The sequence below is a fragment of the Paramormyrops kingsleyae genome, chromosome 1 (genome assembly GCF_048594095.1).
Source record: "Paramormyrops kingsleyae isolate MSU_618 chromosome 1, PKINGS_0.4, whole genome shotgun sequence".
NCBI lineage: Eukaryota > Metazoa > Chordata > Actinopteri > Osteoglossiformes > Mormyridae > Paramormyrops > Paramormyrops kingsleyae.
In genome coordinates this window covers 52,668,054-52,694,840 of record NC_132797.1, presented here as the reverse complement: position 1 = coordinate 52,694,840, position 26,787 = coordinate 52,668,054, and the positions used below count along the sequence as shown (strand labels likewise).

General features: G+C 42.9%; 1 pseudogene; it reads right to left on the bottom strand.

The window, feature by feature from the left end:
- On the bottom strand, positions 1 to 26,787 carry LOC111840617 (ATP-binding cassette subfamily C member 4-like; annotated as a pseudogene).

Below are 26,787 nucleotides of genomic sequence, written 5' to 3'. Positions count from 1 at the left end.
CAGTGCTTGGTGGATTTTTCATGCTGACTGACATCGTTCCTTTCCCTGTGGGAGACACTAAAATCACAATTACAAATCTTACAGAACACGTGACTGTGCCCCATCCTGCTCCTCTTTAGGAAAGTAAATTCGCTGTCCCATTTTTCGAGATATTTACACAACTTTTTTTGGCAGGAATGCCTTCTTCACATCCATCCATCTCTCTCCTATGTTGTTCCGCATTTGTTCCCGCTGTCTGCATTAACCAGGCTACTGCAGGTGGCAGTTCTCACGAGGCTACTGACAGAGTTCAGTTTGGAGAGGCAGAGGAATTTTTTTTTTTATGATATTATAATAAGGGAGATTTACAGGAAAATACTAATACGGGAGGACGGCGGGAAAGAGCGGTAAAATACGGTAGTTTCCCAGCCAAAATGGGAGACTTGACAGCTATGGTATAAACTAAAAAAAAAATGCAGTGCGCTTTATATACAGACTGCCATCCTACACTAGCTATGATCAAGAATACAGGTGGTAACTGGCTCTCAGAGTACAAGACCTAAAAGAAAAGTCTCTTAAAACAACCCAAAGGAAAAGTGTAAGATGCAAAGGGGAACTTCATAGTTTGGTGCAGTAGTGCATTTTAAGGCACTAACATTAGCAGTCTGAGCAGAAAGGCAGGGCACCACTTTTCTTTTCTTGTATGCACGTGCACACACATACACACACACACACGCTCTCACTTGATATACTCCAGTCAAGTTTGACTTTTATATAAGAACTCCAGTTCCACATTCAGGATGCCTTTCAGAGAAGGGTACTTTGGAATGGATGAGATAAGACAAGGACCCCACCTGTCCACCTAAAGATTCAACCTCATTTCTGTTTTTGTTTCATATGAAATGTCCCAGTCTGGTTTGACAGTGCTGGAGCAGAAATGTGGACTTGGACCAGAGGCAGGGCCAGGAGCACCTTCTGTAGACTGTTCCGGGAGGAGTGTCCACTCTGCTACAGAGCAGTTTCGAAGATGACCAAATTGCCGTTGCTAGAAGCTACCGGTCCATTCAGACAATTTTTATTCTTGTGTGCCTAGAAGGGTATATTTAGTCTATAATGCATGTTGAAGATTTACAGGAAGTATAACACATTTGAAAATGTCAAGAGACTTCTGAGGAAGAGGGTCAAGAGGAAAGCCTGAAAACGGCACCAAAAGTGCCTGAAAAACAGCACCCCCCATTTCCTCCTCCACTTAACACACAAGTAATATAATCAATTATGAGGGAAAGGTTATGGCTATTCATATAAGTTTCCTATTTCTTACTCAGCATTCACATGAGATCCTGACATCCATAACAGGCCATTTTAACACCTTTAAAGCCCTAACTGACAAGGACACAAAGCTCACACCACACCATTTCAGAAGTGGACGCAATATCAAGTGATGCTTGATATTGATGAAATGCAAGCATCTGCAGTAAGGGCTGCACATCACTGAAAAATTCAGATATAGCAGTGTGGATTTTTTGTGATAAACATTGCAGTATTTATAAAGCAAAAAACTAATTGTAATTGTACTTAAAACAAACTATAACTTAATAGAACTTATCTACAAATACAGTGGTACCTCAGTTCTCGAACTCATTAGAACTCAAATTTCTTAAAAGTCGAACCAACCAGTTCGAAAAAAAATTACCTAGAGCTCGATCTGAATCTCAGAATTCAAACTGTGAGCGCCGACCTAAGATGACTTGTATGCGCGGGGAAATGAGTCACGCGGCACGTCTCTCAGCGGAAACAAAGGGTAAAGCTTCAGTCTCAGCTGTGATAGCATCGTGCATGTTTACGCTAGCTGAATACATATACACTCACCTAAAGGATTATTAGGAACACTTGTTCAATTTCTCATTAATGCAATTATCTAATCAACCAATCACATGGCAGTTGCTTCAATGCATTTAGGGGTGTGGTCCTGGTCAAGACAATCTCCTGAACTCCAAACTGAATGTCAGAATGGGAAAGAAAGGTGATTTAAGCAATTTTGAGCGTGGCATGGTTGTTGGTGCCAGACGGGCCGGTCTGAGTATTTCACAATCTGCTCAGTTACTGGGATTTTCACGCACAACCATTTCTAGGGTTTACAAAGAATGGTGTGCAAAGGGAAAAACATCCAGTATGCGGCAGTCCTGTGGGCGAAAATGCCTTGTTGATGCTAGAGGTCAGAGGAGAATGGGCCGACTGATTCAAGCTGATAGAAGAGCAACTTTGACTGAAATAACCACTCGTTACAACCGAGGTATGCAGCAAAGCATTTGTGAAGCCACAACACGCACAACCTTGAGGCGGATGGGCTACAACAGCAGAAGACCCCACTGGGTACCACTCATCTCCACTACAAATAGGAAAAAGAGGCTACAATTTGCACAAGCTCACCAAAATTGGACAGTTGAAGACTGGAAAAATGTTGCCTGGTCTGATGAGTCTCGATTTCTGTTGAGACATTGAAATGGTAGAGTCAGAATTTGGCGTAAACAGAATGAGAACATGGATCCATCATGCCTTGTTACCACTGTGCAGGCTGGTGGTGGTGGTGTAATGGTGTGTGGGATGTTTTCTTGGCACACTTTAGGCCCCTTAGTGCCAATTGGGCATCGTTTAAATGCCACGGCCTACCTGAGCATTGTTTCTGACCATGTTCATCCCTTTATGACCACCATGTACCCATCCTCTGATGGCTACTTCCAGCAGGATAATGCACCAAGCTCAAATCATTTCAAATTGGTTTCTTGAACATGACAATGAGTTCACTGTACTAAAATGGCCCCCACAGTCACCAGATCTCAACCCAATAAAGCATCTTTGGGATGTGGTGGAACGGGAGCTTCGTGGCCTGGATGTGCATCTCACAAATCTCCATCAACTGCAAGATGCTATCCTATCAATATGGGCCAACATTTCTAAAGAATGCTTTCAGCACCTTGTTGAATCAATGCCACGTAGAATTAAGGCAGTTCTGAAGGCGAAAGGGGGTCAAACACCGTATTAGTATGGTGTTCCTAATAATCCTTTAGGTGAGTGTATTTAGACAGTAAAAATACATTTAGACAATGATAGACAGTAACAGTAATTATTATTATATAATAAAATACATTTAAAAATAAAGATTTCTTATTATTTTAATATTAATAATAAACCATTAATACATTTAATTATAGTAATATTGTCATGCTGAGCAGGGACGGAACAAAGACAAAGGCGCAGACATCAGGGTATCTGGGAATACGGGGTTTAATTACAGGAAAGGCAGGGAAAACGCAGACAGACAATACAATGACTGCACTGGGGAAACAAACTGAAACGCGGACGAAATACAGAGGACTAATGACAACAACCAGAAACAGCTGATCACACGGGGATTCCACACAGGGTTAATGAGGGGGCGTAGTACCCGGAAGGAGCGGACGATCGGGGCAGGACACATTGTTTTTTTTTTTTTTTTAACTTTACACATTGTTTGGATACATTTATTTTCTTACTTTACAAATGACTGTTTTGATAAATGTGCTTAGATGTGTTTAGTACAGTATATGCTCTTCTTGTTTTATCTGGTTCATTTTGTGTTTAAATGCTAAAAAACAACAAATTTAGATGTAATTTTTTTGGGGGTGGGGAACCAATTAATCGGTTTTCCATTATTTCTTATGGGGAAAATTTGATCAGAACTCGAATTTTTTAGGATTCGATCCGGAGTTCTGAATGGATTAAGTTCGATTTCTGAGGTACCACTGTAGATTCAATCTAGTAAGTTGGTGGTTTTGCTATGAGTTGTGCCTACTAATCACTTGATTTTGCTCAATATCATCCCTACTGAATCCAAAATATTTCCATAGTTACCAGTTTAGTGATCAGTTGTTGTTCACTTTTCTCTTTACTCACACATGCACCACACTGTGTGTGAGTGAGTCTGGAAGCAAGGATGAGCGCATGCACAGCTCATGCAAAAGCAACGGTGGTAAACCTTATACTGATTTTTTTTACATATACTAGATACTATTGAAAAAGAATAGTAATTAAAATTGCAAAGCTTGCCAAGTTTTGTTTCTTATGAGAGAGTGAAAACATTTAGCCAAACTTATTTATGCTCTCCATTCAGCCAGTCTTACTGTGAGGACCCCCACCTCCTGTTCTGCAACATTTCAGAATACAACACAACACCAGAACAGTGTAGCATAATCATGTTGCTTTTGAAAATATCATACATCGCAGTATAATGTCCAGATGGCATGAAAAATTTGATCTTGCCCAAGCCAAATCTCAACCTAACTGACTATCGCAGTTGTTGTGATGTGATATGTCAATATTAACATCGCACATCACGCAGTCCTGGTCTGCAGCAACATAGGGGAGGGGGGGTATACTGCAGTGTTGGACAGCCACTTTACCGAACCCCACTAGCAGAAGTGCCAGGGAAGGAGGAGAATGAAACAAGTCACTCCTCTCACAAGAATTCCCCAGGGACAAGTAGAGATGAAGATGATGACAGGATGCAGGAATGGTGGGTGTGGCTAGTTCTAAAATAGAAGGGGCAACAGGGAAGAAGGCAGGCAGCAAGGTCAAGGCTACCTTCTTGGCCACCTGCAGCAAGTCAATGGCATGTGCCTTGCCCATCTGCTGGACCATCTTGTAGGAGGCTGTCTGGGTTCTGCAGCAGGACATAGGGATTGTCGTACTCGTGTATTCTGCCCGAGTCCAAAATCTGCAATCAGAATGACCATGTGTAAGAATGGGACAGGAACTAAACAAAAGCCACCCCCAGTCTCTATTCTGGGGAAGGGTCTTATGTGTCAAAATGCCGGGGATGGCAGTGCAGTTCCTTTAATCCGTTAATGTCATGGGACATTTCAAACCCCGAGACATTTTAGTGCAACATGGTAGAGGGAAGACAACAGATATTTGTATATTTCAGCTCCACAAGGGCAGTGACTGCCTGACATACTGCAAACCAGGGACTGGTTCTCAGACAAAATTTAACACATAAGCTATTGTAGTGAATGAGGGTGAATTCCTGTTTCAAATTTAATGTACATTGATCACCGTAAATACATACATATTCAATAATAAAAACAGAAGAGGCAACAGGCAGAAAGACCTAGGGTACATTAGTGGGTGGGGTTCCATTTATGGACTCATACATTTGTACAACATTCCCACTCCCTCTTTCCATAAGTCATAAAGGAGTCTGGGGCTGATTCACACCACATGAGGTGAGGAACAGCTCCTACTGAGAAACACTTGGCTCCTGTCCCGCGGTCAGCCACAAAAGTCAGCTTAGTAGGGTGAAGGTGTTACTGGAAGGGGCAACAGCACCACAAATGGTGCTAATTGGCACCTCTGCAGGCTGTGCCTCTGAGAGGTCGGAGATCAGGTGGCATGAAGGTGCTCTGCCATCCTATCTCACTCCGAGCTGGTGGGATACCTGCTCAGCTGTCACACAGCATCAGAAAACATTTGGAGCTAAATGTCTACAGTGCCAGTGTCCTAGGACTGCATGTCACCAAGGCCATTTTGCGGGCTGGTGTTTCTGAATTTAGTTAGTTAGAAGTAGTAGAAGTTTACTCCACTGTGTAGAGTTTAAACCCTATTTAGGTACCTAACAGTCACAGGTGGAACTACTAATCTGCTGGTGCGTGATTGTGTTAGGACCCTGTTCTCCTTACATTCAAGATTGCCGGTTCAAATTCAGATTCAGTTATGAGAGTGATTTCTCTTGAGTGAGGTCCTTAACCACAATTACTATAGGGACTAGCTAGCTATACTTTCTCAGTTGTATGTTATTTCAGATAAAAGCCTCTCCTAAATAAATACATGAAGCAAGGGAAATAAATACGGGGAAGCAGCACAGGAGCCAGGGAGTCGGGTGAACACGGGATTTAATACGAGTAAAACACTTAGAAACATTTAACTACAACACAACGTCAATGACCAGATGGGGAAACATACTCAAACGCGGACTTAAATATACAAGACTAATTAACAACAACTAGACGCAGCTGGGAACATCGGGATTCCACACAAGGTAAATGAGGCGGGCATGGCACATGGGAGGATCAGATGAGCAGGGCATGACAGACATCTGCAAAGAGTGATTGTGATGTGCGGTTAAACATGAGGATTGCTTAAAAAAATTTTTATATGCTATCCCATGGCATCTTGGGCTGTTCCACTAGCAATTTAATTTAATGTGAAAAAAGAGCCACTGGCATGTCTGCTAGAGGGGCACTGAGGACATCCGCTGCGCAGAGCCTTTATCTCCATATCAGTCTTCCCTGCAGACAACCCAGTCTCCTGCCTTCAACCAGAAGAGGAGGAAGTGGACAAATCACAGATGGTAGGTATGCGCTCAGTGCACAGGCTAAAATTCATATAATACTGAGCACTGGATGCAAACAGTAAATTGGAAAGCTGAAAGAAACATTTATGCATCTGTAATGCTGAACTGACCTTGCGGAAAACAACCAAATGATCTCAGTGAAGTGTCTGTCAGGTCTCTCCATCATGAGCACACTTCATTTTAATGGCAAAAGGCAGCAGCAGACTGGGAGCCATACCAGGATGCGGTCGCAGTCGATGATGGTGTTGAGCCAGTGGGCGATGGTGAGCATGGTGCACTCCCTGAACTTCTCTCAGATTGTCTTCTATATGAGCTCGTCTGTTCTGAAGTATGTGTAATCACAAGCAAGTCACCCTTTATACAGGAGCACCCTTTGTAGAATCAACATATCTAATCTAATTACTAATACTACACCATCCATGGAAACATTTTCTGAAAAATATAAGTAGCCCATGGATGATTTTGCGTCTTCACATAAGACAACCCTTAATACCCAGGTATTTAAACCCAGATGGACTAAAATGAAAGGGTAAATCGGACTGTTGAAGATGACATGCTGCAGTATTCATGGGAAAACACTCACTTTTCCCCAGATTTAATTTATAACCTGAAAAAGTGCTGAAGTTCCCCAGAATACCTAAAACAGCCGGGATGGAGAATGTAGGGTCAGTAATATATAATAACAAATCATCTGCATACAGGGATAATTTATATTCAATTCCGTTACGGGTGATTCCCTTGAGTACAGAGGAAGATCTTAATGTAATAGACAGAGGCTCGATAGCGATGGCAAAAAGCAAAGGCGACAAAGGGCAAGCCTGACGACATCCACGATCCAGAGCAAAATAACCAGAATAAACATCATTAGTATGAACACTGGCTTTAGGGGATGAATAGAGGAGGCGAATCCAAGAAATAAATTTATCACCAAATCCGAATTTCTTGAAAAAACTGCAAACAAGTACTCCCACTCTACCCTATCGAAAGCCTTTTCAGCATCTAAAGTTCAGGAAGTTCAGCTGGATGTTTTGAATAAATTATATTAAAAAGTATACGGGTTTTAAAAATCAATTGAAGTCCCTTTATAAAGCCAATTTGCTCTTCAGATAAAATATGAGGAAGCACATCCTCTAAGCAAGATGCAATTACTTTAGCCAACACCTTTACATCAGCATTCAGCAGAGATAGTGGTCTGTAGGAACCACAGGAGGTTGGATCTTTGTCACTTTTGAGAAGGAGAGCTATAGTGGTTTGTGTTAAAGTTTGTGGTAAAGAACCCCTTTCCAAGGATTCATTAAATACAGATAAAAGTAATGGTGCCAATTTGCCAATAAATGTTTTGTGAAATTCAATCGGAAACCCATCATGGCCAGGGGCTTTGTTAGATTGCATAGCTGTAATAGAATTTAAGGTAACACTTTATAATAACGTTCCTTTGTAAGGCATTTATAAGTGATTAGTTAATGATGAACTAATTATTTACAAAACATTCATAAATGATTAATAAGTGATATGCTAACAGTTTGTGTATGTTTTGTTAATACATTTACAAGTCATTTACAAGTGATTAGTTAGTGATGAACCTACCATTTACAAAACATGACTGCATTCAAAAAGGAATGATAAATGTTAATATTTTTGTGTATGGTTTGTAGACTAAGTTATAAATCATTTACAAGTGATAAGATAATGATAAAATAATCATTTACAAATCATGACTATATGTTCACAAAGATTATTAAGTAATATGCTAATGATTTACAAACATGTCGTTATTTATCTTTAAAACAATAGCATATTACGAAATGATCAAACAAATCCTAAGCAAATTCTTATTTAGGTGCTATTTAATATGCTATTAATCACTTATAAATCATTGAAATGTCAACATTGTATACACAGTAAAGGTGTCAATTATGAAAAAATGATGATCAAACCATTAGTAAATGATATATGTATATAATTTATGTATGCTTTGGTAAAGTTGTAAGCTGGTCGGTTAAAAAGCACAAAAATGCAATTATGCTAAAGTTCTTTTTTTTAAGAATAATAAATTATTTGCAGTCAAGTGAATCAACGTGTAAATGACTTACAGTTAGGGGATTACAGTGGGTTGTGTTAAACCCTTTCTTTCATCAGCATACACTCTAAAAAACGCTGGGTTGAGACTGCTGGATAACAAAGTTGGGTTGATTTAACCCAATTTGGGTTGAAAATCGGTCTTGATCTATAACCCAGCAGTGCTGGGTTGGGAACGCGGACGTGAAAGAGAGCACGCACGTCACGTCAACATCCAGGGACATCAGCGAGAATTGACGGAGTTTTGCGCCGTCTTTAGAGGGAAGCCAGTGAAATTCTGTCTGAAACGTAAGTTATTCAGTGTGTATTTAACAATGTTCATAATAAATAAAACATTTGCTTTACTGTATAATATATATACACGCAAATTTTAGGCTTTCGGTCAGTTGAACTGAGATTACCTAACGACTAAGCGACGGCCGTGCTCCGCCTCATGGCCGATCTCTTGCTCAGTGGACGGGAAAACGCGCGTGACATCGTCATCGGAAGGAGCTTGGAAAGGATAACGTAAAATTTTTAAATATTACTTTTGTATATGTTAAATCTGTGTTAGATACGGTTTTGATATAGCGGAGTTTACTTAACTAATTTGATTTTGTCAGCACATCCACATAAATTTCCCGCTCTGCTTGTAAGGTACATTTCGTTCAATTCGTTTGACTTAGTTGTACATTCGACAGCAAACGATGTTAATTTACTACGAACATATAATTTCTTTAATCCTGTAAATGGTTTGATGCAGGCGGGAATGTCTGAGCTCAGCTCAGGCTAAAGGAGGCTTGAAACTAAGCATGTTCGACGGACATTTTCTAAGCATAGTGCTAAGGCCATGGTGAGTGGTTAACTAATGCTGATAGCTTGGTGTGTTACGGTCTTTAATGCTCCTAAAGGTTTTTTAGGTGTTCTGAAGGTAGCTCTAAGGATATTTAACTTTTACACATTTTTGAGTTCTTAATGAATCTATACCATTTCTTTTTTATTTATTTTTCCTTTTTTCAGATTGGGACCAATATGGCTGAGTACCTTCGTTCAGAAGAGTCCATTGAATTTTCTTATGTTCTCATGCTTGGAGACAACCACTGCTTTCAAGCCTTTGCTATAATAAATGGCACAGCATTTGAGCAAAGTACATTACTTGCTGCAGTGGACGTTTGAAATGTTTTCATATTTTAAATACATATTTTCTTGGAAGTAAATTTGACTTCAGTCACTTTATATCTCAGGATATATTGATGTTTGCACATAATTGTTAATGGGAAAGTTATAAAAGTTTTTCCTATTTTTTCCTAATCTTAAATTTGTATTTTCTTAAGTTTTTTTTTGTTTGTTTTTTCAGTCAGTTTGATGCCGTTTCATTTTTACTTCTACATATTTTTTTTTCTACATTGCAGTTGATGATTTATATATATCAGGATATGTTAATGTTTATGCACAAATTTGTATTTTAAAGTTAATCTTTCTGACTTCAGTCAGTTAGATGCTTTTTCATTATTACTTCTACATACTTTTATTTTTCCTCTACTCTGCAATTACATTGCAATTGATTCTTACTGATGATTCCTGTATATCTCAGGATATATTAATGTTTATGCATGATGTAAATGTTATGAAAAGTTTTCATATTTCAAATTGTGTTTTTCTAAAGTTAATTTGTCTGACTTCAGTCTGATGCATTGTTACTGACTTCAGTCACAGTGTTTCTGTGATACATTTTGATGCATTTTAATAGAAATTGTCAATGCTGAGGTGGAGATGGGAAAAATGTCTTAAATTCATATGGACACATTTTTTACATGTTTTGTCATAAATGAAATTCCATTACTGAAGTATGTATTGCTGTAGAATTGTTTTTATTTTAGTAATTTTAATCACCAAAGTTTCTAGATTAAATTTCTGACCCATTTTGGGTTACATTCAACCCAGCAGTGTAGTCATTTTGAACTAATAGTTGGGTTAAAAATCAGAACCCAATATGCTGGGTTAAACGTGTAACCCAAATTGTTGGGTCAAAATAACCCAGCGTTGGGTTAGTCCCTTTTTTACCCAGCGCTGGGTTACCAAAATAACCCAAATTGGGTTGTTTTTAACCCAGCAGTTTTTAGAGTGTAGTCTTGGAGAGTGTGGGATGTGAACCAGTTTCACCTTCCTCAGCGTTACAGCGTTAACATACTCCATGTGTCAAAGAACACATCTGTCTGCAGTCAGCCCTTACATTGCAGCACACGTTTTACTCATCATTCGTAGATCTTTCTTACCTGTTTCAAATGATCTGTAGCTGTACACAAGGCATTTACAACACTTTCTGCATCCCCTAATCTAAAGTGTAAACTACTCATCACTTGTAAATGTTTTACTCATCATTCGTAGATCTTTCTTACCTGTTTCAAATCATCTGTAGCTGTACACAAGGCATTTACAACACTTTCTGCATCCCCTAATCTAAAGTGTAAACTACTCATCACTTGTAAATGATTTATAACTTAGGCCCAATCCCAATTCTATTTTCTACCCCTTTGCCTACCCCTCACCCCTTCCCCTTGCCCCTTGAAATGAAGTGGAAAGGGGTAGGGTTAAAAAAATTCCCCTAAGAAATGGGACACCACTACTACACTGTTATACGTCATCATCCATTGTCACTACCTCCTAACGTTACGTCAGAGGACAGGCGCCGATGTTTATCACAAATTCCAAGATGTCGCCGTCAGCATCGTAGCATGTAAAGATTACTCACTCCCAAAGTTTTTCTGCGCCGTATTTGGACTTTAAAAACAGATGTTCGTTTTCACCTCGAAAACGTATGAGCTAGGGGTGGAGCCGAACCCGAATACGGTATTCGGAAAGGCACAAATAATGTGTTTTTTACGAATACTTATTTCGAACAAATACTTTAAAAAATATTTGTATTCGGGAACAAGAAAAACTTTATATCAAAAAGCTGCGTTTCCTCTTGAGACCGCAGTGCATGCCCGGATGAGTGAGTGAGTTCAGGAGTCGGGGGTAAAAGAGGTGACTGACACAGGCTGCTCCAACAGCAACAGAGAAGGCTCGGCTGAGCGAAAAAAGACTTAACTATCACTATTTTTGTTGAATAGATTTTTGTACCTTAACTGGGTTCCGGAGGCAGTTTATAACTTTCGGGAAGCGGAGTTTGATCGGGAGATTATTCCATTACGCTGCATTATTGACGTCTGCAGTCAGGTGCTCTCATGTTCGCTCTGTTTACGTACTGTAGCTCTGTTAGCTCGGTAATTTAGACAATAGGCTGTTGACAGAGTAACGTTAACGTATGGTTAAAAAGGTTAAAACAATAGTTGTGTAGTTGTGTCGAATTGTATGCACTTGTAGGAGTTATATGGTACGTTTAAGTTACTCTGTCTACTGCATATCCATAATTATTATAATGGATATAATTAAAGAATACTTACACTATAACGTAAATTAGAAATGCAACGCAAAAAACTGGATTTTTACGCCTATTTTGAATTTTACTCGAATACAAATACTTTCCCCCCCTCAACAAATACAAATACAGATACAAATACCGGCTGCTTTGCACACCCCTAGTATGAGCCTTCGGGTTTCCTCAGCTGTCCCTATACAGAATATAATTTACAAAAATGTTGTCATGTTGCAATAAGTACGAATAGTGTAAGCACCGTTCATTTACATGTACACATATGGCCGTAAGCAAAACAAAACAACGCGTTACCACATGCAGTCAGTTACCGGGTAACGTTATATGACATAAAAATATATTTCCTAATATTGTGCAATCAGTGCTATCCGCAAGCAAACTTTAGCGATTTTTTTTCAAACGTTTCTTTACAGAACATCACCGTAAACACAAACACAAGATTGATGGTAATATACATGTAATGAAAAAATGTCATAAAAATCCTTATTAATGGCAAAAATTACTTAACATTTATGGGTCTGCTTGCTCGAGTGGGCAGCCATGTTGTAAATTTCTCTTAGCCCTTCGTTTGAAGTGAGATCCCGAAAAATCTTCGTTTCGAGGGCTATCTAGTACGGTGGCCCCTAGAGACAAAACACACACAAAAGAAAAAGCAGAAACAAAATGAAAATGCGCAGCAAATTAAAAAAACACACGCAAAAGAAAAAGCAGAAACAAAATGAAAATGCGCAGCAAATTAAAAAAACACACACAAAAGAAAAAGCAGAAACAAAATGAAAATGCGCAGCAAATTAAAAAAACACACGCAAAAGAAAAAGCAGAAACAAAATGAAAATGCGCAGCAAGTTAAAAAAACACACGCAAAAGAAAAAGCAGAAACAAAATGAAAATGCGCTGCAAATTAAAAAACACACACAAAAGAAAAAGCAGAAACAAAATGAAAATGCGCAGCAAGTTAAAAAAACACACGCAAAAGAAAAAGCAGAAACAAAATGAAAATGCGCAGCAAGTTAAAAAAACACACGCAAAAGAAAAAGCAGAAACAAAATGAAAATGCGCAGCAAGTAGACAATCCCAAACCGGAAGTGCTCCACCACGCTAGGGGGCGCGGTGAGCTCATGTGGCACAGTCGCTACACAGTAGTGATGGGAAGTTCGACTGAATTAACTGATTTGATTCTTTCGAGCTGTCCGTTGTAATGAATCGATTCTAAAATCGATTCTGTGATTCACTTTTTTTTCCGTCTTTTTTGCGCCTGACCGTATGAGTCAACGAATCATGGGATCGGATAATAAATCAAACGGTGTCTCAAGGTTACGTTATTTGACTGAAAGATGGGGCTGGTGTTCAACAAAAATGTTTAGCTTGACTATTCACAATAAAAAAAACAATATATAAAAAGCAGAAAGGGTGTCGATGCTGAATAAACACGCGTGTATATATAGTTCTTATTTTCTTGACTTTAGCCAAATTCATGTGCATGAGTATCAAGGACTACATCACAGTTAACAACTGCAATATTACCAATACAATCACACACACATACAATGAGCATGAGTAAACTTGCATACGTTGTTTTTTTGTTTCTGCTTTTTCTTTTGCGTGTGTTTTTTTAATTTGCTGCGCATTTTCATTTTGTTTCTGCTTTTTCTTTTGTGTGTGTTTTTTTAATTTGCTGCGCATTTTCATTTTGTTTCTGCTTTTTCTTTTGTGTGTGTTTTGTCTCTAGGGGCCACCGTAATCTAGCCCTTCCCCTTACCCCTACCCCTCCAATCAAAAGAGAATTGAGACACCCCTACCCCTACACGTGAACGCGCCAAACGGAGGGGTAGGGGAAAGTGTAGGGGTAAGGGGTAGAATTGGGATTGGGCCTTAGTCTACAAACCATACACAAAAATATTAACATATTTATCATTCCTTTTTGAGTGCAGTCATGTTTTGTAAATGGTAGGTTCATCACTAACTAATCACTTGTAAATGACTTGTAAATGTATTAACAAAACATACACAAACTGTTAGCATATCACTTATTAATCATTTATGAATGTTTTGTAAATAATTAGTTCATCATTAACTAATCTCTTATAAATGCCTTACAAAGGAACGTTATTATAAAGTGTTACCGAATTTAATACTGTCACGATCCGCTCCGTTCGATCCCGATGTGTGCCACGCCCACCTCGTTACCTCGTGTTCAGCCCTGATTGTGATCACCTGAGTCCTGTTATGTCTAGCTTGTCTTTTGTATTTAGTCCTCGTCTGAGTCAGTCTTCCCCAGATCCGTCATTGTATTGTTATGCGTTTCGTGAGTGTCTGCCTTCCAAGTCTGATTAAACCCTGTTTACCCGGTCATCTGGCTTCTCTCGCCTGCTTCCCTACTCGCCTGCCCGCCAGTCGTAACAGAATGACGGATCTCCACAACGTGCCTCCGCGGATCGAGGACCAACGCCTCGATCTGCTCAACGAGGTAATCTACTGGCTGAAACTGCCGGAGGTCCAAGAGGACCCCGAGCTGCGGGACGTAGCCAGCCGGAGCGGGACCTTCTTAAGTGAGATGTCGCCGTCCGGGAACGTGCACACCATGGCGGAAGTGCGCGAAAAACTCCGGCAGCTCGTCGACGGGGTGACGGAGAAGCGGCTCCAGCCGCTCGCCCTCTCTCAGGCAACCCCGTCGCAACCACCCAACCAAAGCCGGAGAAAAAAGAAGAGGCGCAAGGGGAGAGGACTGGAGGAGACCCCGACCGTTTCCCTGGGGGCTTGCTCTCTCCGTTTTGCCTCTCTCCCCGCTGATTATCGGGAGGAACCCCTCCCGACACAGAAACCAGCGGGGATCTCTGCAGCTGCGCAGCTGCCGTCACCAGCAGCCTCCATATTCCAGGGTGGCTACCTGGAATATGAGGGGATCAGGGCCGTCTGGGATGCTATTCCCCGGATCCCCAAGGCCCTTAAAGGGGCAGCGCCTGTACGCCCGGCGCCGATCCTGGCGCCTATCGCTGACCTGCCTGCTCCGGACGTGCCTGCAGCACCCGCTGCCGCTCTGCCCGCGGCACCGCCTGCTGCCGCCGCCGCCGCTCTGCCCGCGGCACCGCCTGCTGCAGCTGCCGCCGCTTTGCCAGCGGCACCGCTTGTCCTGCCTGACCTGCCTGTTCTGTCTGACCCACCTGCCCTGCCTGCGGTCCCTGCTACTGTCGCCGCTCTGCCTGAGGTGCCTACTGCGGCACCCCCTGCTGGCTGCACGCCCGAGGTACCTGCCGGGGTGCACCCTGATGGCCACATGACGGCGGCGCCCGCCGAGGTGCCCCCTGCTGGCCGCACGCCTGAGGTACCTGCTGAGGCGCCCCCTGCTGGCGGCACCCGCCAAGGCACCCCCTGCTGGCCACGTAACGGCGATGCCCGCCGAGGTGCCCCCTGCTGGCCGCACGCCTGAGGCCGCAGTTCCTGTCCTGCACGCGGCCCCGCCTGAGGCCGCCGCCCCTGTCCTGCCCGTGGCCCCGCCTGAGGCCGCCGTTCCTGTCCTGCCCGCGGCCACGCCTGAGGCCGCCGCTCTGCCCGTCCAGCCCTGCTCGTCGGTCCAGCCTGCTCCGGACCCGCCTGCTCCTGACCTGCCTGTTCCCGTCCTGCCCGCAGCTCCAGCTGCACCGCTTCCTGCAGCTGCCACCGCTTTGCCTGCGGCACTGCCCGAGGTGGCCGCAGATACGCCCCCTGCTGGCCGCGTGATGGCGGCGCCCGCCGCGGCGCCCCCTGCTGGCCGCGTGATGGCGGCGCCCCCTGCTGGCCGCGTGATGCCGGCGCCCGCCGGAGCGCCTCCTACTGGTCGGGAACTGAGGGTGCCCGCTGCAGCTCTGCCCGAGGGCCTGACTTCGCCTCTGCCTGCAGCGGAGGAAGCCGCTCTGCCCGTGGCGCCCCCTACTGGCCACACGGCCGAGGCGCCCCCTCTGGATCTGCCTGTCTCTCCTGTCCTGTCCGGCTCGCCCGTCTTGACTACGCCCGCGGCTCCGGCTGCCACGCCCGCGGCTCCGGCTGCCACGCCTGTTGCCTCTTTAGAGGCCTTGACTTCTGTCCGCCCAGCACCGACCTCCCTCATGACTCCCTCACCCTTGCCTCAGCGAGGCCGACATCCCCCAGGACCCCGCCTGTCAGTTTCCCGTAAGGGACGGGGACACAGGCGTCGGGCCCGGGTCCCGCCCGCCCGCCCGGCCCCCTAGCTTGCCCGTTCGGCCCTTGGCTGTGGCTCGGTGGCTGCCTGCGGGTCCTCCGGCTCGGGGTCGGCGGTCGCCTCCGGATCCCCCCCTGGTTCCTCAGTGCCGGTCCTCGGTCCCGCCTCCGTGTCGGCCGCCTCCGGGCCCCCCTGCTCCGGCTTGACGTCGGACGGCGCCTCCGCCTGCCGCGGCTTCCCCCTCCTGCCTGCCTGCACCGGTGTTCGCTCCTGCTCCCTCCGTGTCCCCTCCGTCACTCCCTCGTCCCGTTCCCTTGGCCCCTGGGTGGTCCCCTCCTGCTCCCTCCTCCCTCTCGCCTGCGGCCCCTCCGGCCGCTGCCCGCCTGGGTTCCTTCGGGCTCCCCTGGTTCCTCCTCCTTTTCCCTCCGTCCCGCCTGTTTCTGCTCCTCGTCCCTCTGTGTCTCCTCCGTTCCCTTCTGGTCCCTTTGTCCCTCCTGTCTTTGCTCCTCGTCCCTCGGTGTCTCCTGTGTTCACTCCTCGCCTTGTTGTTCCTCCGTTTTCTGTCCCCTCTGTGTCTCCTTTCTCTGTCTGCCTGTCCGCGTTTCCTGTTCTTTGTCGTGTCTTGTCCTTCTTCTCGTCCCTGTTTCGGTTTTGTGTCTCGGTCCTGTTTCCCTGGTCTCGTTAATGGTTTTGTTCTTGTTTTCCAGGTCCTGTTTCCCCGGTTTCGTCTCCTTCGTCGCCTCCCCTTGGGGCGCGCCCGGAGTGCGCGCCTTTGGGGGGGGGGGTTATGTCACGATCCGCTCCGTTCGATCCTGATGTGTGCCACGCCCACCTCATTACCTCGTGTTCAGCCCTGATTGTGATCACCTGAGTCCTGTTATGTCTAGCTTGTCTTTTGTATTTAGTCCTCGTCTGAGTCAGTCTTCCCCAGATCCGTCATTGTATTGTTATGCGTTTCGTGAGTGTCTGCCTTCCAAGTCTGATTAAACCCTGTTTACCCGGTCATCTGGCTTCTCTCGCCTGCTTCCCTACTCGCCCGCCCGCCAGTCGTAACAAATACTTCTTCAAAGGAGATTGGGGAGTCCAACTGCCCGGCGATATTAGTATCAATAACCGGATTTGAGAGGTTGTGGAGAAATTTGTTAATTTTACCATTGTCTGTAGGAAATTCAGATTTGTATAGCAAAGAGTAAAATGATTTAAAGAGAGTTAATTTCCAAGGGATCTGTAGTAATTGTGTCATAAGTGTTTTTAATACTAGGTATCAAACGGGAAGTGGTTTGTCGTCGTAACTGAGGAGCCAGTAAGCAACTTGCCTTATCGCCATATTCATAATATGAGCCGCGGCTGCGTAGTAACAAGCACTCTGCCTCTTTAGTTAACATGAGATCGAATTCTGTTTGCAAATCAAGGCGATGCTTCTGTAGTTCCAGAGAAGGGTTCAGTGCATATCTTTGATCAAAGTTACTAATTGCAGATGTAAGTTCTTTAAGCCTAGCATTAATCTTTTTATTAGAAAGAACAGAGTAAGAAATAATTTGACCTCTCAGGTAACATTTAAGTGTCTCCCATAGCAATGAAAATTAAACGGAATCGTTTTGATTGAAGGACAAGAACTCCTCGATAGAATTTGAAATAAATTCACAAAATTCTTTATCTGCCAACAGAAGACAATTGAATCTCCAAAGTGGTGGACTACGTTAATAGGTAGAAAGTTGAATATCCAATAATAAAAGGTGAGTGGTCAGATATTACAATACCTGAATAATCAAAAGAATTTACACATGAATTAAGAGTTCTGTCAATAAAAAAGTAATCAATCCTACAATATGAATGGTGCACCTCGGAAAAGGAAGAAAAAAATTTTATTGAAGGATTACGAAATCTCCACGGGTCAATAAGATCGTTCTGTTTCATAAAATCTGAAAATGTTTTAGACATAGCCGATTGAGTCAGATTACAAGGATTAGATCGATCCAAAATTGGATCAAAAACACAATTTAGGTCTCCTCCGAGGATCATCAAGTGAGTATTCAAGAAGGGAATATTACTCAGCAATATATTAGCGAATTCAGCGTCATCGAAGTTCAGGGCATATAAAACCTTTTTTTGCATTAGGGTACCAGCAACAATGAAATATCTGCCATTCTTATCAGCGATAACATCGGTTGATGAGAATTAAATTTTTTATTAATGAGAATGGTGGCGACTCTACCTTTAGAATTGAAGTTTGAGTGAAAGACTTGACCCACCCAAGGGCAATATAACCTACGATGATCTTTAATGCGAAGGTGAGTCTCCGGTAAAAATGCTATATCAGAATTTAAAAGTTTCAAGTGTGTAAAAACCTTAGATCTCTTAATAGGGTTACCCATACCTCTGATATTCCAACTGATAAATCTGAGAGGCATACCTGATCCAGCAATGCTGGGATCTATATTGCCATTAGCCATTAAAAAAAAGGAAAAAAAAAAACAACATCAAAAATGCAAATAGTCGTGAAGAGCCGAGAAGGGACACCCTCCCCCCCAAATACCTCTAAACACAAATACACCCAAAGTCTCCACATACAGTTGTGTTCAAAATAATAGCAGTCCGACATCAATAACCTGATCAATCACCATTTTTGGTAGAAATTATATTTCTACATGGCAAATTATTTACTAGTAGGTGTAGTAGAGTAATGGAAAACCAACAGACCCAACAGTCATGACATGCATGCTGCTGATTATGTGTAATTGAATCATTACTTGAAAGGGGCATGTTCAAAATAATAGCAGTGTGAAGTTCAATTAATGAGGTCATTCATTCTGTGAAAAACCATGTGCCAATTATGGGCCTTATTTAAGTAAGGAAGGCAGCAAATGTAGCACATGCTGGTTATAGTGCATTTCTTTCTGAAATTCTTAGTAAAATGGGTCGTTCCAGACATTGTTCAGAAGAACAGTGTACCTTGATTGAAAAATTGATTGGAGAGGGGAAAACATATCAAGAAGTGCATAAAATTATAGGCTGCTCCGCTAAAATGATTGCGAATGCTTTAAAATTTCAACCAAAACCTATGACGTGGAAAAAACTAAAAACTACCATTTGAATCGATCAAAGAATAGCAAAAATGGCAAAGACTCAGCCAATGATCATCTCCAGGAAGATCAAAGAAGGTCTAAAGTTACCTGTGAGTACTGTTACAATCAGATGATGCCTATATGAAGCCAAGCTATTGGCAAGAAGCCCCCGCAAAATCCCATTGTTGAAAAAAAGACATGCTGAAGAGGTTTCAATTTGCCAAAGAACACATTGACTGGCCTAAAGAGAAATGCCGCAACATTTTGTGGACTGATGGAAGCAAGATTGTTCTTTTTGGATCTAGTGGCCGCAGGGAGTTTGTCAAATGACCCCCAAGCACTGAATTCAAGCCAGAGTACACTGTGAAGCATGGTGGTGCAAGCATCATGATATGGGGATGTTTCTCATACTACGGTGGAGGGCCTATTTATCACATACCAGGGATCATGGATCAGTTTGAATACCTCAAAATACTTGAAGAGGTCATGTTGTCTTATGCTGAAGAGGAAATGCCCTTGAAATGGGTGTTTCAACAAGATAACGACCACAAACACGCCAGTAAACGAGAAACTTCTTGGTTCCAGACCAACAAGATTGACGTTATGGATTGGCCAGCCCAATCCCCAGACCTTAATCCAATAGAAAACTTGTGGGGTGACATCAAAAATGCTGTTTCTGAGGCAAAAATGTAGTCCAATCATCCTGGGCTGGAATACCTGTTCACAGGTGCCAGAAGTTGGTTGACTCCGTACAACACAGATGTGCAGCATTTCTCAGAAACAGTGGCTATACAATTAAATATTAGTTCAATGATTCAAAGGAAAGCAAAATCTTAAAACATTTTTCAGTTCATACAGTGAATCTTTGAGTTTGTAAAGAAGAATGTGGACACTGCTATTTTTTTGAACAGCCGAATATTCCCTTTCCTTCACTTTCTGTAAAGGAATAACACAAATGTGATTAATTTCTCTTCTTTTTTTGATTTGGAATAGAATGTGTAGTGTTCCCGATGCATTTGCTTGTATGGAAATAAAAACTATGTAGGATCACACATGCACATATCGCAGGGCCTAAATTCCAGGTGGCCTGAGACAAGGCCGAGCCTGGTACAAGAGGCACCAAAGGGGGGTTACACACATAAACACACACACACATAACAAGGGCGGCCAGTACTCCAACTTTTATTGCCCAAAGATTTAGGGACCTACAGACAAGCAGAGTGGACCTAATGGACAGGGGTCCCTCGACTTGGCACACAACTCCCTCCCCATACATTCTGCCTTACATATCACTCACCCAACAGACCAACAGCCTAAAGGAAATTTCATTTAAGTTTGGCTTTTGTATACCCTGTATATTGATTTACTCACGACTACTAGTCTCAATATACAGATAGGTTATGTTTGTATGTGTCCTTAGACAATCTTAGTGTTTTGTGTGCCACCCTTATAACCATGTTCACGGAGTATCACCTATTTTACCCTTTTGCACTTGAACCCATATAAATTTAAATAAATAGATAGGTATAGCTACCATTGTATATATGTTCTCATGGTATACCAGAAGAATCTGGAAAGTGAGTGTAACCAATGTGTCCTAACTTTTAACTTTGTTAAAAACCCCCCCTTCTCTTCCAACATTCCTTTGTGGTCCTTATCTGATCTTGGTGGACGATTACCAAGTTTCTGTGTTCTAACATACTACAGTATATTAAAATGAACTGAATTAAGGTGTACATTATCCATTTTGGAGAAGATCAATTAGAATAAGCCACACCAAACAAATTATGTTGTTTCCAGATGTGCAACTTATATTGATATTACCACAAACTAACGGCCACACCTATCTATGGATAAGATGTGCTGTTTGTAATATGAATATTTGATGTAATATCCGCACAAAGTGTAACATCTGTTGAGGTGCAACCCAAAACACCTGTATCCTATACTGATGTGAATCAGTCACATAGATAAAATAATTAATTGTTTAATCAATTAATACAGATGGTATGAGGTATGTACCTGTGAAGCTGGTATGGCATGTTTGGTGTCAAACTGATTGTTAATCACCCCTGATTCCAAATCTGGTCAGTGATTACCATAAAAGTGGATGTATCTAAAGTTATAACAGCTTAATGAAAATCATCAGTAAAGGGAGAATCAGTCGGGCCATAAATCCCAAAAGGACTGATACAGACCCCCTTCCGAAAGCCCGCCAAATGGATGGCCAGCCATTGGGCCAGGAGTCGAATTCCTGGTCATCACTATTCATGAACTTTAGACCATAAAAATCTAGCACCTCAGAACAAAGGTGCGCAGAGAATAACCGCCAGCCCGAAGGAGAACATCAGCCGGGGAAAACAGATCATCAAGCGCAGGAAAGACCATCAGCCCGGGAGAAGAGAAGCCCACAAGAACCCTCCGGTGAAGGCCCATCTGAACAGAGAACAGCACCCAAGACAAAGCTTCACCAGGAGAGAGAATCTAAAGGGACTCCACTCCACTGCTCCAAACGCCGCGCCTTCCTGAGTGCCATCAGCTCAGCAGCTCTGCCATCAACTGCCAAGACCCCCCCCCCCCACTCTTCAACCAAGTAAACCAACTTCCTTTCATTCTAACAACTTAAGCTGTTCTGTTAACCTGCTATAAGACTTTAGGGTCGTGTTCCACAAACTGTGCTTGCTTTGCAGAACAGTATTTCCCATTTAAGGTTACTCATTTAAATCCGGTCATTGCATTTTCATAATTACATTGTTTGTTTTATTCCGTTATTTCGTGTTTGTTGTTTGTGTTAGGTGTAATGTCTGTCTTATGTTAGTTGTAGTGTTAGCTAGGAATAAATGCATGTCTTTTACACAACTTCAGCCTCCGTCATTGAGTGTTCCACACTAAGTTCCTGTCTCTGTGCGATCTTGCTACACGCTCTGAACCTCAAACTCGCCTGAAACATCGCGAGACTCTCTCTCATCGGCCGTGAGGGGGGGGCTCCGCTACCAATGATTTATATTACCTGGTGACGCAGCTCGGTGGACGAGCCTTCTAACCAGGGCTGTGGAGTCGGAGTCGGAGTCTGACACAATTTTGGGTACCTGGAGTCGGAGTCGGCAAAAAGTTAACCGACTCCGACTCCTACTAAATTTAAATGGGAATTAAAAAAGTAAGTTGAAATGTCCCAATTCACAAACAGTCATAATGAACTACTTCTCTGCTGTAAGAATAAAGCCCAATGCATGCAGTGCATAATGTTACCACAAAACGAACATGTCAAGTAACCATGAAGCATGCTTTTCATTGACTGTATGCGTCACTATATGGGATGTAATGCACAGGCAAGGTGCGGCACCGCTTTCCATTGTGTCGTGTTCCACTGTTACAGGGAACTGTGAACCTAGCCTAAAGCCCCCCATATATTTACAGATGCACTGCTGATTTTTCGGCCATTCAACGAGTCATCACGCGTCAAACGCCTGAAAAATCATCTGGTGTGTTCTCAGCTCCGTCGGCTCCCCTTCGCTATGCGCTAGTGAACGGGGGCCGAAGGAGCCGAGAACACAGATCTCCCTACCTGTCTCCAGCAGAGGCTCGTTCTGCTGATCAACTGGCTGGTGAGTGACACAATGCACTACACTTCCGGCTGGCTGACAGAGGAGACAGCCACTGCAGCAGACAGAGGCATCACATTACTTTGGATGGGGGCGGTGGTTGAGATTTTCGGCAAGCTGATATGCCCGTCCATGTGGACATCCGCAATCTGCGGCCGCCAATCAATTGCCGCGATTGTACACGCACATCGGTCGGTGGCAAAATCGGCCACGGATCGCTGCGTATTTGGGGGCCTTAACTCTCGCTGATAATTAGGTAAATGTTTTTTGCAGGACTAGAGACACTTGTATAAGTGAAGGGAATATAGTATTATAGTAGAGTGGCATTATAGGTGAGTGTTGGCTTCCTAGCCAGTAGTTCTGTGGTGAAATGACATGTATGTTGCCTTCCTTTCCTTCAATGGATGTAGAAAGTACATTAGCATAGTATATACATACAGTACAGAGGAGTCGGGGAGTCGGAGTCGGAAGATTTAGAAACTGAGGAGTCGGAGTCGGAGCATTTATCTACCGACTCCACAGCCCTGCTTCTAACCCAGGTTACTAAGTGATACTGGTAATTAGTGAATCCCATTTAAGTCTCACATTAACAGACTCACGGGGATACCGCAATCGAGTTTGGAGGAGCCGACCATTCGGCATAACAATTGATTAATAATCAGCATTAAATAATAATTAATTAAACTTTAATTAATTCAAACATATTGGTGGAGATATTAAAATTTACCTGAGGTAATAATTCCTACAACTATTATAAGGATTTTCAGCTTTATTCACTTTTTTAGACACACTGCTATTATTCGGAACACAACTGTAACTACCGAACAAAGGAGACAGCAGTGTTTCCCAAAATAACCGAAAGTGGACCACCTTAGTGATTGGACCAACCGGAGACTCAAAAAAACAAACAGAAGTAAGAGAGAAAAAAACCCCCGCCGACTTCAACACAATTTGACAGTGTGCGCGTAGCAATAAATATGTTACATTCCATCAAAACAACAAAAATCAAATTCCCACTCAGATCAAGAGGATAAAGTAGGAAAGTATGTGGAAATACAAATAAACAAATAAAGCATGCACAACTAAATGCAGAGAGCATAGAAAGAGGTTGTGCTAATCTGATCTGAATTACAAGTGCCCAAAATATGGTGCAGTCTTACTGTATAACAGTGTCCCATAAAAATGAGGGGAAAATGGCAAACAAACAATACACTAACTAGCGCAACACACCAAGAAAACACTGCACAGGTAAAGTTAAGGCTAGTGAGACCATAAACTATAAGCTATAATACAGCACAAAACTGAAGGGTTATTGAAGCACACCTAGAAATCAAGGTTTTAACATAATCGCTGGCTTCCTCCGCTGAAATGAAGTCCTTCTCAACACCTTTATACGTGATGCGAAGTCGCGCAGGATGAATCAGACCATACCGACACCTTCAATGCCACGAAGTTGCTGCCTGACCTTATTGAATGCAGCCAGAGCCCAGGCTATCTTGGTGGTGTAGTCAGGAAAGACTGAGATGGTCAAGGCTCCGACTTTAATCTGTCGGCGTTCTCTAGCGCGGCGTAAAATGTCAGCACAGTCACTGTGGTAATGAAATCTGCACACAATGGCTAGTGGACGGTCACCGGGCTTGGGTTTGGGTTGGAGGGTCCGGTGGGAACGATCCAAGAGCGGCTCCTTTACCAGATCAAATGCTTCCATTAGCAAAGCAGCTACGGCAGCAGTGGTACAGGTGTCAGGGCCCTCCGGTACTCCCATTATCCTAACATTGTTACGCCATGACCTAGATTCCAAGTCTTCACATTTATTTTCCAGCTTGGCTACGTACGCCGAGAGGCCCTTGATAGTAGTTTTCATCTCAGTGATATCATCGGAGCACACAATAAGTACGTGCTCCATCTCTCCGATCGTACCTTTTAGCTTGGACATGGTAGCATCGTTAGCAGCTTTATCGATCGTCAGCTGTGACTTCACCGCTTGCAGATCAACCCTGATAGTAGACAAAGCATCCCCGAGAGTAGCCTGAAGTTCCTTTTTAAAAATATCAGCAATATCTTTCCTCAGCGAGTCCAGCAATTCGACCTTGAGAGCAGCAATATCAAAATTAGCTTGACTCGAGGGGGCTCTACCAGAGCTGACGGGTCACCAGAGGACGCGGTCTTGGTTTGCAAACTAGGCCTCAGTTGTGTTTGAATAGTACTGCGAGTTTTAGTGTTTTTTCCAGCCATATTACGCAGTCCTGAGTAAAATTTCTCAACGAAAAGTAGAACAGAATAGAGCAGGACTAAAAATATGGCAAAAAAAGCACAAATGAATAACAATTTTAATCGAAATCGGCGGGAGCTACCAAACTCACGTCCTACTCCATTAAAGCTCAACTGGAAGCCCACATAAGACAACCCTGAAAGTGATACGTTTGAAGTAGGGCTGCACGATATATCGTTTCAGCATCGTCATCACGATGTACGCACGTGCAATAGTCACATCGCAGGATGTGCAATGTTAAGTAACGCAAATTAAATTAAGCGGCGTGGACAACGCTTTTGGTGTTTTTGCTGAACTAACAAATGTCACACTGTTCTTATTCTTAAACAATCCACAAAATCAATTTAAAGGTTTTTGGATACGGAGTCCAGCTTTGCTCCGGCAGCTAACAAACATGTCGATCACAGAACGAACCACCAAGCACAAACATTCTAACCATTTAACCCAGTGTTATTTTGTCACTCATGTTAACTCTCATATGCGATAAGCTTCCATAGTTTAATGCTCATGCTCTGTTTAGTACTGATTAAGTTATCATACCATTATATTTGGGCTAAATCAGGTCAATCTTTCTAGAATGATTAATTATACCAATAGAGCAGCGGTCACTAACAGGCGGACCGCGCCGGACCCGGACCCGGACCCAGAAGCTGTCCCATACGGACCTGGACCGATAGCCAAAACTGAAAGTTATGATTTAAAACCTGATGGGGTCCTTCTATTTTAACCGCCACAGCTTTTGTAGTCTTTTCGGTAGGGGTTTAGCACTAGAACTGCCGCTTCCCACACCAATGCACGTCAAACGCCTTTAACTGCAAAGCGTAGTTCGGCGTATGCAGCCCGTTGTCTGCGCTAATGTGCCATTAGTGTTAATAACAGCAGCAAAGCGACCAAAAAGCTGTAATGTTCCTAAGAGAGTGGCTGGTCTGTCCTGAAATCATATAGCTGAAAAGTTTTCAAATACAGTACATGTTGGATAAATAGACATAGTTTATTGGTGATTTCATGTTCGTGGAAGTTTCCGCTTTTTAACATATGTATAATGTAATATTATCTGTTATATAGATCAACTGAGGTGAAACAAAAATTGTACGTTTTCAGCATCTGGCACGCCACTCATGATTTCAGACTTGCACAGGAAATCTTACGGCAAATCTATATTATTTCCATTATAAACCTAAAATGAGCTACGTCAAAAGTGTGTTTACATGGTTAAATACAAAAGCATACTATTTACAAGGTAAGAACTGTTACATGTGTGTGCAGACATCTCGAATTGAATTGCACTGAATTAATTTGATTTGACAGTCAGGTACTGATTACATGCAATGTTGATACAACTGATATGCTACTTAAATATACATCACACTAAATAGTTAGACATTATGATCTTCCGGACCTTTGCTTCAAGAAATTTTCTCTAACTGGACCTCTTTAAATTTCAGTTGAATACCCCTGCAATAGAGCTATTGAACTAATTAGAATTTTTAAAATCCCAATATCGCAATATATATCGCAGAAAGAATAAATATTGCAATGTGATTTATTCCCAATATCGTGCAGCCCTAGTTTGAAGTAACTGCTTAGTTGCTCATACAAGCCCATAAATGGAGGGTTAGTTGGTATTTAGCTGAATGTAACTGGTGTTTGTGTCTGTCCTTGTAGTGATGTCATGTTCATCTCTGCCTGGCCAGTACCGTGAGTTCAGGTTGGCTGTGGCCTCGTCGATAATTAGGAAGAGGTTCTTCCTCAAGATGGCCCTGGCCAGGCACACCAGTTGTCTCTGGCCCATGCTGAAGTTAGAGGCAGACTCCGCCAGCTCCGTCTACAT